The 12,437-nt window shown below is 32.4% G+C and overlaps 1 protein-coding gene across 3 annotated transcripts in view; it reads right to left on the bottom strand.

The window, feature by feature from the left end:
* The window catches only part of LOC145693319 (clavesin-2-like), an 84,082-nt gene that overhangs the window by 53,703 nt on the left and 17,942 nt on the right, over positions 1 to 12,437 (bottom strand). The window contains exon 1 of one of the 3 annotated variants that reach the window (XM_081769203.1): positions 12,052 to 12,180. The exons of 1 other annotated variant lie outside the window; for it this stretch is intronic. The gene's annotated coding sequence lies outside the window, so the exon portion shown is untranslated. Of the gene's footprint in view, positions 1 to 5,095; positions 5,245 to 12,051; positions 12,181 to 12,437 lie in introns of those variants that run through there. One more of the 3 variants, XM_081769201.1, reaches the window with a different exon arrangement.

Here is a 12,437-nt window from a genome sequence, read left to right on the forward strand (position 1 = left end):
TATTATTATTATTATTATTATTATTATTATTATTATTATTATTATTATTATTATTATTATTATTATTATTATTAGAGGGGAAGATTTCAGAAGTCTAACCTAGAGTACAAGAGTATGTTAACTAGGCCCTGGATTTTATAGTCCAACATATAGCATTCCTGTTAGAAAGAAATCCTCTAAGTGTTTGCGTCTTTAAAGTGGTGTCCATCATAATAATACATGGAGAAGGAACAAGACAATATCAATATTAGGTAATTCTCCCTCATTTTTTACTTTTTTGTATGTCTGGGGGATGAGGGGTGTACAGCTTTGAGAAATAATCTATTAAAGAAATTAGGAACCTGTCTCATACACTATTGGTAAGATTTTACACTCTGGGACAAAAATTGCTGTAGCTCTTCGTGAAAATATATTTCTTTCATTTGGTAGTCTCTTGATAGATACACGTGTACAGATATGGACATTGAGCACGAATTAAGAATTGAACCAGGAGTCGTCCATATCCCAGTGAAATGATTGTTTGGATTTGAATTTAGCGACTGTTTCAACATTGAAGCTATGTGAGACATAACAGTGACTATGAGTCATATACTGTTTGTCTCGATGCCTATTGTAGGCGAAATAGCAATCTTTGAAATCCATCGTTCGTTGTTTTCTTTATTAATACATTACCATCTACTAAAATCACAATTAAAAACTAGAATTATAAAAATTTACTTGCCTCCTCTAAGAAACATTTTTTTTTTTTTTTTGTTCTCAACTCTTGAAATGCTCTCCTGTATCCATGAAAGTACAACAGCAACTGAGTCGTACGTAGCCACTCCTATGACATGAGTATCGTGGGTACCAACCGCTGAACGTGGATTTAATTTGCAGTGTGTCAACCTACCCCTGTGTCAACCAGTCCCGGTCTCCCCTAACTTTCTACATAGCTCGGCCGTGTGCCAAAACGATATTACTGCACGGAGTATATTTTATTTTTGAGAGGTTATAACTTTTGTAATAGTAAAATACACAAGAATGTCTTTTATTTGCCATAAAAATGTGCAACAACACTACATCCTGTGCTAATTTGAGATTTTTATCACTAGCCCCATCGGAGTTATTTGAACTCAAACTTCGGGTTTTTCGACAAAACCGGGATTTTAAAACGATCATAAAAACATAAAGGTAAGTGTATCACAATCAATATTTTTTTCTGGTAAAACTACTGAATTTTTCTCTTGATATCACAAACGAAATCAAACTGTATATACCGCTCCTTCTTTCTTACAAAACATTACAAATCGTTAAATTGCACCAATAATGATGTTTAGTTTTACTTGTAACTTTTTCATAGAAAAGAGAAACATAGGTAAATACCTATAGGCCTAGTTTTTACTTCGATCCATTACCAATCAAATGATTTTTGTTTTATCCTTCTAGACCAAGTACTGTTTTCGTAATGAACGTTTTTGTTAACCCTTACAATCATGGAAATAGACCCGCGCCTCGAAACAAACATGGCTTCCACTGGCAAACCGCTTCAGATAAACATATTGTAAACACAGTTTTAAAGTCTTGAAACATGAAGCAAACAACTGCGTAAGTTTCATAATTTTCAAAAAAAGTCGAGCAACCATTTTTTTTTTCTGGATCATTTCAGATGGATTCTAGTTCAGCTTGTGTGATGTATTGATTGTTAGATCTATATACCATATTTATTCAAATATAAGCACTCCTTGAATACAAGATCTCCCCTTTGTGTTGGTTTTGAGAATTCGTTTATTATGCGGACGTATAAGCACACCTGTAAGATTTACTACAGAAAATTCATGCCACTACCAATCTGACAACCATCATTATAGGCTGAAAATCAATGACTTTTATGAAGTACATTTCCATATAGAGTTTCAGTGGTACCTTCATGTATTCAGAAAAATACTATACTTTATCTTACATGCAGTGTTGTGAAACGAAAAATTAAATAATTGACAATATAACTTTACACTGTCAAAATCAAGGATCTTATAAAATAGAGAATCTGCCCTTACAACAAAATCTTGAAGCCATACGTCACAGTTTCGCCACCCCTACTCTGCCCACTCCGCCCAATAGGATCGCAGTGTTTTAGACAACAATCATGGCGGAAACGAAAGTAGCCAATCAGACAATGGCGGAAACGAGAGTAGTCAATCAGACGTGCCGATGCTCGGTTGTTTTTTGGCTTCATTTATTTTATAGGATGAAGATACATATGGTCAGATCCTCTATTTTATAAGATCCTTGGTCAAAATTATCAAATCATTGCTATTGTTTAGAAATTATTATTAAACAATAATTAGAAGGCACCTACTAGTAATTGTATGGTACGATTTGTTTAAAAAAATGTATTATGAGATTATAAACACCTCTCCAGAATATTAATCCTACATTATTTTTTAGAAAATGAGGCGCTTATATTCGATTAAATGTGGTATATCTTAATTTGAAGATTTTTTTGTTCAACAGAAATTAACATTTAAGAGTTAATAACAATTTTAGGCTATATCTTATTAACCATACTATGTACTGCCGTCTTGCTAGTGTTATAATCAAGAACTTGCGAATATATGTGTAGTATTTCGGTATCAGTTTCACCTCAATAAATAGCATTGTTCGAGTACAGGATCAAAACATTTTACTGTTTTTTTTTCTTTTTCTTTTCTTTTTCTTTTCTTTCTTTCTTTCTTTTTTCTTTTTTTTTTTTTGAAAACACATATTAGCTTTTACACTCACGCATATCATTTTTATTCAGCTCAGAAAGATCTATCCATTGATATACAATATCTCTCATCTTTGGAGATGTTTTTTCGCTACACGCTAAGCATGTTGTATAATTACTGGCTGTTGTAGTCATAGTAATACTTGTAGTGATAAAAAATGTACTGGTGTCATATTGTGTGCGGACAATAGATAGGTTTAATGATGAATGCACAGAAGACATCAGTTTTTACTGTGTTTGTCTATCACAAAATTGAGGGCCGCGGTGGCTCAGTGATAAAGCGTTCACCTGTGGTATAGGCCTATGTGGTCCTTGCCTCGATCCCAGCTCGAGCCAAGTGAAATTTATGGCGATCAAACACCGTGTGCGTAGGTTTTCTCGAAGTTCTTCCACTTTCTTCATTCCACAATTTCCATCACCGTCTTCTTTACCCCAGCCGGCATAAGCGTGGGGCGTAAAATTTAAGGATTTCATTTTTCACAAAGTCTACGGTCTCTGTACTCTGGAAGTGGAAGTCCTCCTAAGCCTAAGCTTTAGTACCATATTCATCGAAGAAACTCCTAATAAGAGAAAGTACTACTTGTTATTCTGTGAATTAATTAAAAACAAAAATTAGGTCCTAACTTCAATTGTATCGTATCTTTTGTAAGTCTAATGATATTAGTCGTTATTTAAGTTAATCGTAATTTGATCATACTCGTCTCAAAATCAAAGCTTCTAGCTTTTAACTCCTGACATCAACCACCCTAACAGCGGATAAATGTCGAAATAATTGTAAGTAAGATGGTCTAAAGTAACTTGAGCATAAAATTGATATTAGAAAAAGCAATGATTGATCGTAATTATTTACAAGTAGCATATGTATAAAAAATACGTGTGTCGTTGTTAGAAAAGGTAAACAATAATCTTCTAGTTAATAGTGTATTTTGCTACGTATACAGTACATAATTAAATGAGACAATTCCTTCTAGCAAAATTTAAAAAATCTTATTTATTATTGGCAACAAATGATAAACTTTTTAAAAAGCGTTTTTAAAGTTTGTGTTTTTCGATTTTCTCAAAAGTTACTCATGAAAATTATCGATCATCTCGAAAACTAGTACATTGTAGAATTGGCGCCTATTTTAATATATACAATTATCACTTTAATAACAACGGTTACTACAATTTTATTTACGCATATATGGCTGATCATATCTCAGTCATTGGTTACTAGAAATCTTTGGGTGCAGCTATTAGTTTAGTTACACTGGTTGTTACCTCAAACCTTCGCACTGCTCTGAATTATAGGTTAATATCGTTCTTACTTAAGATATATAATTATTAACATTTAAATTTCTTTGTGGGGGGTGGGCACGGTTGCTTACCTCTAGATGCTTGGGGTCCTTGGTTCGATCCCCGACCAAGTAAGTTTGTTCTGGATAATATCGTGTCCGTGGGTTTTCTCGGGGTACTCCCGTTCCCTCCCACATTTTCATTTCACCAATTCTTCCATCATCATTCTCTTGCCTAAATCATTGTCTCTCTTAAAATAAACGGTAAAATTGTGGGAGGTTCAACTGAAAGATTTCATTCAACTTTTATTTAAATTTTATTTTATTTTATTTTATTTTTATTTTTATTTTTATTTTTTTATTTTATTTATTTATTTTTTTGTCCACCGAGCACCCCAAATTCCATACCATAAATATAGAATTATTCAAAGATTTCGCTATAAACAACATTGTGTTGATTTAAATCCTTGATGAGCAACCTATAGTGCTAGTAGCTGTATCTTATACAGTATTATTAGGAGTGTGACGCACTGATGGACAAACTAAGACGTTCACCTTTTATTACTAGTACGTTACTTTTCTATAAAATTAAGAAAATAATTGTGAAAAGTTTGTAGGTGGGACATGGAAAAACATCAATGAAAGAAATAATGTTCCTCCAATACATTACTAATAATACCTGAGCAAAGATACAAAGATTCATTACTAGACATGTTTCAAAAAGTGAGACATGATCAGTGAAATTATCTGGTTAATCTATCAACAGTTCGTTAATTTATACCAATTAGTCTTCCTTCAGAATTAATAATGTGTTTATTTTGTGTTCCTAATGACCAGAATATATATTGAAGAATCATATACATAGTTCATCTGTAACACAAACATTTGTGTTATTAGAACTGATTAGTATATGCTGATAATATGCATCAATATATTGAGCCCCTTTAGAGCCAGTAAGTTGTTAGTTTATATTAACTAATCTTCCACCAAAATCAATAATGTGGTAATTTTTTATGTTATTCTGAATGACCGAAAATGCATATTGAAAACAAATATGTAATTCATTTATAATACATACAGCTGTATAATCTTCAATCCAGATCCGTATATGCTGATAATAATGTGCACCAACACCTTGAACCACTTGAAAGCCACGTGGAATGAAAAGTGAGCTAAGAGAAAATAAGGAAAAATAATAAGAGAGGAAAAATCTTCTTTGGACAATGTCAGAATTCAAATGATGGCCTACCCAAGGTCGCTTCCAAAAAGTAAACTTGTTCTGCTCGTAAATTCCTGTCAACATCACTTTCAAAACTTTACATTTGTGAATGAAAGCAATGGAATAAAATGAAGACGCTAATCAATTATGAACACAATGTGATGTAATCAGTACTAATCAATAGGATTGCGACACACAAAGTTCAGTGCTTATATATCGTGTGAACTTGAGTGATGAAGTCATAAAGAAGAAAGTATATTATACAGTAAAACCTGTCTTCAACGGACCCTTTATTAAACGGAAAACTGTCTTAAACGGAAATATTTCACGGTCCCATGAATTTTGGAGAACAAAACGTGTAAAAAGTCTCTTCATTAAGCGGAAACTGTGTTAGGCGGGCAACGGAAAGAAAAATAAACATTTAACGGAAAATTCTGAGTTCCGGACTACAGCGTTTGAAGATGTTTAGACATTTTGTGAGACATATACATTACACTGTCTGCGATAAAATGTTCGTTCTTTTGTTAAATATGTCTGGACAGTGTTCGCCTTCCTCAACCACTACTCATATTCACCCCCACAAATTGTCCTTAATCCCCGCAACTTAATCAAAAATCATACGGAATGTCGGAAAGAAGAAAACGTGATAGAGGAAGAAGAGGAATACGATACCGAGTTCGAAGAAGAGTGTAGAATAAATACATATCAAGATGCTCTCAGAAGTTTAAAGGAACTGAAAAATTTGCCTTACGGAAAAATGATTCTGATTCACTTAGTATAATGCCTCAGGTTAAAGTGTATGCGGAAAGTCAAGCAGCCAAGCAGCAATGTACACAGAAACCCCTGCTTGGCTATTTGAAAAGTGAAGAAAACGTGTGCATAGTATATTTTGTATTCATTTAAACTTTTTTGTGTATTTATTCGTAGAAGAAAGAAGTATTGTAATCGTACAATGTACGTACAGCAATACATTTTCTCAGTATGCCCCTTTATAAGCATGTATTTTTTTTTTTTTAAGAGGAAAGGTCTACCTGCACTAAGCGGAAACCTGACTTTTACGGAAATTTTTGCAAGTCCCGCTCGATTCCGCTAAAGACAGGTTTCACTGTAGTATATTTTAAGGGATGAATATAGAACCAATAAGGACAAATTGCCATTTATCTTTTGACGGTATGACTTTAAGATTTTATCAAAGAATAATATGAACGATTTCCAAACACTTCCACCCACCCCCCTTCAAAACAAAATAGTGAAATTACCAAATTTCAGGTATGTTTTCTATTTATATCATTGAAACAAGGTTACCAAACTTAATTTTGAAGCATTCAGTCTGTGTTTCATTTCCGTTTTGGGTTCAGAGTTGTCAACATACTGAGTCTGTATCGTGAGGCAGCCAAGCAGGGCGGACCCAGAGGGAGTCCACCGGACCCGGACCCTCCTCCAAAAGCTCCTAACTGAATATAAATTTGTACTGAATATAATTTCTCAATAAAACTATACTTGATTAACAGGGAAATCATTGATGTAGCATGAAAATTTGAACTTACGTTCATCTGTACTCTTTCTCTTATAGTAACAATCTAGTTTATTATTATTATTATTATTATTATTATTATTATTATTATTATTATTATTATTATTATTATTATTATTATTATTATTATTATTATTATTATTATTTTGAAAATATAGGTGGAAGTATTTTACAATTTCTTAACGTCTTTTCGGGTGCAGAACAATACCAGTTTAATACTACATAGATGTAATGGCTTATAATATTGGACACCCTCCCCCGAAGCTTGGAATTCTCCCAACAAAAATTTCTTGATGCACGCCTGCAACCAAGAGTACTGATATTCTCAATTCCATTATATAAGATACCTTTTAGAGGCCCTTTAAGTTTGAATTTCGCCAGTTCAATATTATCTGTGCAGTTAGAGAGTATGAAGTGCCAGAAACATATTTCTGCTTCTACTTTTTTATATAATAAACTTATTAATAATTAATATAGAAGCACACATACATGTATCAATCTCTCTCTCTCTCTCTCTCTCTCTATATATATATATATATATATATATATATATATATATATATATATATATATATATATATATATATATATATATATATATATCCGTACTATTTTCAACTTGAATTTTAATTATATTAGTCCGAATATTTTATTTGTACTTATTTAATTAATTTCTGCTGTTAGATAAATAGTACAAAAAGTTATTCCATCCACAAATATGATGAAATTTCAATGAAGTTTCGCATTCATAAAACGAAAATTGCTCTGTGATTTTATTGTAACCTTAGTGTGGAAATTCATTCCCCTTTAACTTACACGACATTAACATGCATAGTTAAATTAAAGATTTCAATAACTTTGTTTCGAAACGAATACACAAAAGAATAATGTATGATATTACATTGGCTTACTATCGAAAAAGAAAGTTATATTACACTGCTCTACAATGATTTTGCTGTTTGGAAACTATTAAGGTTTTCTTAATGTTTTTGACCTGTGAAATCCAAAAATGTAGTTAGTTTTGCCCTATCATGTACAGTTTTCTTAAAATAGAGGGGAGGGGGAGAGGAAAATAACCGTATAAATGTATATTTGAGAAGAAGTGCTGATTTTAATTACAAATATAAAAAAGATACTTTCGATGCCATAGCCTTCTGATTATCTTTGAATTTGTAATAAAAGACGTGCAGTTACTTATTCTGCTAAAATTAATATATATATATATATATATATATATATATATATATATATATATATATATATATATATATATATATATATATATATATATATATATGTACTGAATCTGGTAGCACTGAATGATATCACAATGCGTTACACGTTGGGAACGCAATAACAGTGTTGTGTAAGCTGTGATTGCGAGAACTATAATGCAGAGAAATGGAGGCTTTTCATTGATTCCAACAAGAGAAGTTTGAACGGTCTGCTTCTTCACAACAGCAACCAACAACCCTCTGTATACCCATTATTCATTCTGTACATTTAAAGGAGATTTACGAAAATATGGAAATTAAAAAAAAAAATAAATAAAATAGGAGGATCATCAGTAGTTATTTTGCGGCGATCTGAAGGTGATATGTATGCTTCTTGGACAGCAGTAAGGGTACAACAAATATCCATGCCACATTTTGCAAATGGAACAGCAGAGGACGCAATAAACACTGGACTCATATTGATTGTCAGTGAAAGCCGCAATATAGGAATTAAAAATGTGAAAAACATCTGCCTCGTAGACCCTTCAAAAGTCATAGTACCACCTTGCATATTAAACTGCGCCTAATGAAACAATTTGTCAAAGGTCTGAATAAAGATGGGCAGTGCTTCCAGTGTCTAGTGACCTAATTCCCAGAACTTTCAAGTGCTAAGTTAAAAGAAGGAATATTCATTGGTCCTCAGATCAGAAAGTCTCAGATCAGTCAGATTTTGAACATTGTATGACAAGTGTTGAAAAGGAAGCATGAAGTGCATTCAGTACGTGTGTCATAATTTTCTCGGGAATAACAGAGACGAAAATTACAAGTACATTGTTTCTAATATGCTCCAGAAGTTTAGAAGATTAGGGTACAAAATGAGTCTTAAGATTTATTTTCTATATTTACACTTAACAGCTTTCCTTCTAACTTCGGTGATTAAAGTGTAGAACTTTATGAAAGATTTCACCAGGGCATCAAAGCAATTGAATTCCACTATCAGGGACGTAGGAGAACAACAATGTTGGCGGATTACTGTTGGACGTTGGTAAGTGAAGATTTACGAACTACTCACAAAAGGAAGTCTAGTTTTAGGAGCTTCCAAGTGAAAAAACAGACACAAAAATGAGGTAAGTTGTTTATCAATGACCTTCAGTGACGTAAATACGCTAGTTGTCGCCTGGGGCAAGAACGCGCCTTATCGTCCCCTTACCAACCCAACCAAAACGCTCCCCCAAATATTTGCCCAATTTGGGCCCTCCCAATCCGGCGCCCGGGGCACAAGCCTCGTTTGCCCCCTAGTTACATCACTGATTTCCTTAATTATTTAGAATATCGACGTTCAGATTAGTTCTGACGCAAAATAATGTTCCTTTGATAGAAATATATAGTCATACTGTTACTTTATATTAGCAGCGTTTCTGTGTAAATAGCACAATTTACGCAATCATGTTTTCCGATTTGTGAAAAAACCTAACGTGCTGGGGGGAAAACTAATTTCATTTTCGTAATTAGCAACCTCAACTTATATAAAATCAGGTGTCAAATCAAAAACAGCTTTCAAAAAGTTTCATTTTGTCGAGCAGTGTTATTATTCCTAATTGATTGACTTGCCGAGAAGATGAAACTACTTTAATAGAAATGATTAAACAATGAGCAATATTTTCTTTATTATAAAAAGACTAATAACTATGGTCAAAAGTAGTGCATAGAATAGGAAATAAGACTCACCTTTCAAGTGGTAACATCAAAAGTACGTATTTGATTTAAAACTAGCGTTTGCTTCATACAGGAGAAATTTCGTAAGTCTGAAGGGCAACGCTAGTTCATCCAAGTCTTAGACAATAGTACAAAAACTATAAGTTGTTAAAGTGATCTATGAACATAATGAACAGCATTTAATTATACGCAACTTAAGTGTTGTTATATCACACCCTTCGTGGCGTGGAAAGGTTACGATTACTTCTAGATAAAATTAAGAAAAATCAAAGCATACATTTTGTACATAAATTTATAAAACAAGACGAGATTTTTTTTTTTTGAGAATTGAGACAAGACGAGAAATAATTCTTCTAAAATCGAGACGAGACGAGCCCTCTATAAAGGTTTACGAGACGAGATACGAGAAAAAAATTCATCTCGTTTTGTCTCGTAGGCAAACCTATTTAAAGTTTACTCATGAGAAATATAACGAAGTTGAGGAGTAATCAATTGCATTATAAATTGCGTCACTAAATAAATCTGAATAAATTACCGTAATTACTTTTACCCTTCGTAGTTAAGTATCAAAAGCGTTTGATCCTGGGTTCAATCCCGTGTACAAACTAGAGTAATGCTTCTGACTCCATTTTAAGCTGTAAAGCCCGTCTCATGTTGCCTCGACGCTATAAACGGGCGTTAAATTACAACTGAATAATCGAAATTCCTTCCATTGAGATAAATGGTACCGACTAAAAAATGTAGTTTTAATAATGGGGAAGAAGATAAACTTAAATTGCTTAATAACTGCTATATCTTACTTATATGTTTAAGTAATGATTTAGACAGCTCAAATGAATAATTTGATTAGGGTTTCGGCATTGTTTTGGTTTGTTGTCTTTGGTAAATATTACAATGAACAGTTTTTCTGAAATGTGAAGTAGTTTCTACTGCAAGTTATTTCTTCTTGGAAAATTAGAATCAAAATATTATTTAAACCATTGGAGAAATTCTTTAGGATGCCTAAATATGCATTATTAATAATAATACTAATACTACTACTACTACTACTAATATTTTATACAGAAAAAATAATAAATTAAAAAATAAAGTTCTTAATTAAGTTTGAGAAAATCTATCTTCTTTGGTAAAGTTTTTTAACTTCTTGAGCATATTCCGAAGGGATCATTGTCATTTTTTCAGACAGGTTTTTCTCTATTTTCAAAGTTAATTTTTATGGTGCTTTTCTTCTTACATTCGCTTTTTTCTTGGCTAATTAATAATGCACTGCGGTCAGGACAAAACAAGAACTATACCTGGGATCCATTTTCCATCACCCCCACCCCACTTCCTGAAATGAAGATTCCCTTAATCTGTACACGTCATGTATTTTCTAAATGTTTGTGTTTCTGCTTCTTGTTTCGTATACGTAGACCAATTAGGGCCTGAGCTATGAACATTTGAAATAACTCTATGAGCATACATTTCTAAATTTGAGTGCGCCAGAGTTTGCTCGTCACAGAAAAACGGAATATCATTTTAATGATTCTGTGTTTATAAGAAAGCATTTCTAAGTATTCGAATCGCAACTTTGCTCGAAAGTGAATTTGCTCTAGCAATTCACAGTTAAACTAACAGAAAATTTTACTCCCTACAAAATGCGAAGTAGTAACACGTAACAAATGGCAATCAACGTACTTCCATTACAATAAATGGCTAAATTTTGATCGTCAAAGAAGTTAGTTTTAGACTAACTGGCTTACATGAAAAGTTCTGCATATATTACTGATACTATTTATCGAATTCAGCATAGACTACAATAAATAAATAGCTTAAAGCTACATTATGAAAGAAAAGTTAAGATGATGCGTTAGTTAGGACATAATCCTGAATGCAGAAAGAACAAATATTAATTACATTACAATAATAAATACCGATGTAATACCATCGGTATAATATTATTGTAATACCATTACAATAATAATAATTACAATGTACCGATTCGTAACAAGTTATCCTTGGAACAGAACCGATAGTTCATATCTGCAACCTCACTTGGAATACAGCATGGCAAGAAATTGCTTATCCATTTTAATTGATATTCGTAAACCCATTTGCATACTCACTATTTATAAATGATAATGAAGAAAAACACAATAACCCAATCTCCTATTTATGAATTACAATTAAGAAATCACAATAAACCAATTTCATTAACTTTGTGCCGTTGCATAGCTATTTCTTTTATTATTAATTCATATTATAATACATCTCGTTTACAATTTTAAATACTAAATAAAAAACTTACGTGAGAAGCGATTGTTACTAATCCTATAATTTTGAATAGGGTAGAAAATATTGATCTGACTTACCTCAATAAGTTTAACAAAATATCACTCGCAAAAGGATTTCACTTGTTTGTAATAAGCACAGGAGACGGATTGTGAACTACAGCCAATTAAAAGCTTTAAGCCTTAACTATTATTTCCGAATATAATTTGATTGCTAATAAATGCTTACAGGATGCAAGGATAACCTAAAACCACAAGGATGTTTGTGATTCTGCAATGTCACCTTTCACTCGAAAGTAAGGATTTGCAATTGTGAGGCAAATATTGAGAAAAACAGAGGGATTAGACAATAGAAAAAAAAGGTTTGGTAAAAATAAATTAATAAAACAAAACATCTTATTACCTAACTGGAAAGTATTTGTTTTTCTTTTTTGCAATAGGAAACGTCTAAACTAGGCACGTGATAG

The sequence above is a fragment of the Thermobia domestica genome, chromosome 8 (genome assembly GCF_964235325.1).
Source record: "Thermobia domestica chromosome 8, izTheDome1.hap1.1, whole genome shotgun sequence".
Lineage (NCBI taxonomy): Eukaryota > Metazoa > Arthropoda > Insecta > Zygentoma > Lepismatidae > Thermobia > Thermobia domestica.